The sequence below is a fragment of the Triticum urartu genome, chromosome 6A (assembly GCF_056163025.1).
Source record: "Triticum urartu cultivar PI428250 chromosome 6A, HENAU_Tu73, whole genome shotgun sequence".
Taxonomy (NCBI): Eukaryota; Viridiplantae; Streptophyta; class Magnoliopsida; order Poales; family Poaceae; genus Triticum; species Triticum urartu.
In genome coordinates this window covers 28,145,143-28,147,485 of record NC_141878.1, presented here as the reverse complement: position 1 = coordinate 28,147,485, position 2,343 = coordinate 28,145,143, and the positions used below count along the sequence as shown (strand labels likewise).

General features: G+C 61.9%; 1 pseudogene; it reads left to right on the top strand.

Moving 5' to 3' along the window:
• The first annotated feature begins 317 nt into the window (after window positions 1–317).
• On the top strand, window positions 318–1,947 carry LOC147963486 (uncharacterized; annotated as a pseudogene).
• Window positions 1,948–2,343: the final 396 nt, after the last annotated feature.

Below are 2,343 nucleotides of genomic sequence, written 5' to 3'. Positions count from 1 at the left end.
GGTGAGTCATCAGCCACCCAGCTTCCAACACTCAAAACGGTGCTTGGGTGAGCCATATTGTTAGCAGTTAGCTAGTCTCTCCCTCTCACCTCTCTCCACCGTGCGCACGTACTGCATGCGATCGCCCATGATCCATGCACGACACCACGACCCGGCGCTATGCGCCCTATTGTAACCTGACCTATATATATGAGTGTATAGATCGGAGAGCACCCAAGGTGCAATCTCCTCTTTCCATAGCATTCTACATGGTATCAGACGCAGGGCTCGTTCCTCGTCCCTGAAACTGCTTCCGCTCCCCTCTGCACCTCGCGATCATGGCCGCCCCTCCCCCTCCCCCTCCCCCTCCACCACCGCGGCCCAACTCTGTCGCCGGCGGCGGCTCGCCCGCCACACCGCCCTCCACCCAAAGCTCTCACCAGACCCTTCTCACCCCCTCCGCCTTTGCGCGCGGAGCGCTCTTCGTGCCGGACCCGACGGCCTCCTCCTCCGCGCACAACCAGCCGCTCGTCTCTCCTCTCGCCGGCGTCTTCATCAACCAGCACGTTCCCATCGTGCTCACACTCACCCCCCCCAACTTCTCCCACTGGCGCACTCTCTTCGAGGTCACGTTCGCCAAGCATGCCGTTGCCGACCACATCGCCGGTCCGGCGCGCCCACGTGACCCGGCCTGGGCACAGGACGGCGCCCACGTCCTCTCCTGGCTGTACAACCGTGTCAACACGGAGGTCTTCGGTCTCATTCACCAGCGCGGCGCCACTGCCGCTACCGTCTGGGAGTCCATCTGCACTCTCTTCCTCGAGAACGCGGAACATCAGGTGGTGTTTCTCTCCACCGAATTTCGCCGCCTCGAGCAGGGGTCCTCGTCCATCCTCTCCTTCTTTGCATGGCTCAAGGACTGCGCCGACCGCCTCGCCGAGCTCGGCGCGCGCGTCACCGACCGTGATCAGGTGCTCAACATGTTCCGTGGGCTTCACCCACGTTTTCGCTATGCCGTGCCTATCCTGACGATGCAGACACCTTTTCTGACCCTGCTACGCTGCCGTGCTTTTCTGCTGTTGGAGGAGAGTCGTCTCTCTGCCGACGGCTCCACTGAGACTGGTCTGCACGCCGCCCGCGTCCTGGCCAACAACACCAACAACTCCCAGGGCAGCAGCGGCGGTCCTAGCAACGGCCCTCCACGCGGCGGAGGCGGCCGCTACAAGGGCAAAGGGAAGGCCAACAACTCCGGCGGGGGCCAGTCATCCCACTCTGGCGGGGGTGGGCATGCCCAACGCCCTCCCGCTCCTGCCACTGCACCGTGGACCGGCATGGTCCATGCCTAGCCGATGCCGTGGCGCGCCCACGCCCCGGGCGCGGGCATCCTCGGCCCTCGTCCTGGCGCGAGCACGCCGTTCGCGGGCACTGCCTCGCACCACACTGCTGGCCCGAGTGCTCCGGGCGCTTCGGGCATCCCTGCGACGGCACCTCCCGTGGTTTGGCAGCACGGTGCTGTACCTGCGCACCCGCTCTACGGCGCCCCCAACACCGGTCTCTACAACCCGACCACGCCTGCATGGGACCAGGGCGCGCTCATCCACGCCCTCAACTCCATGACGATGCAGCAGCCGCAGCAGTCGCCACCGACCGCAGACTGGTACCTCGACACGGGGGCGACGTCGCACATGGCCTCCTCGTCCGGTATGCTCTCCTCCTCCTTTCCCCATACTTCATCTCGCATTTTTGTCGGCGACGGGACCACGCTTGCGACCACGACACCGGCCACACCACCATCCCTACCTCAGGCTCTCCCATCTCTCTCAAAAATGTTCTTGTCTCCCCACACCTAATTCGCAACCTAATCTCTGTCAAAGCTTTAGCTCGCGATAACCCACTAAATGTTGAGTTTGATGATTTTGGTTTCTCTGTCAAGGATCGAAGAACGGAGAGGGTGATCCTCCGATGTAACTCGGACGATGACGAGCTCTACCCCATGTTGTCCGCTCCCGCATCACGTGATCACCACGCGCTAACCACCACCACCACCCGCGAGTTGTGGCACCAGCGCCTCGACCATCTAGGTGGAGACGCCCTTGGCCGCACTCTTCGTCTCACGGGCATTGACTACGACCACTCCGCCTCCGGTGTCTGTCATGCGTGTCAACTAGGGAAGAGCACTAGGCTCCCGTTCGGCTCATCTGGGCATGTATCTTTCTTTCCGTTTCAGTTAGTGCACTGTGATGTATGGACCTCTCCCGTGCCGAGCAACTCCGGTTGCCACTACTATCTACTTATTCTCGATGACTATAGTCACTTTGCATGGACTTTCCCTTTGCGACACAAATCCGATGTTCTTCCCACGAT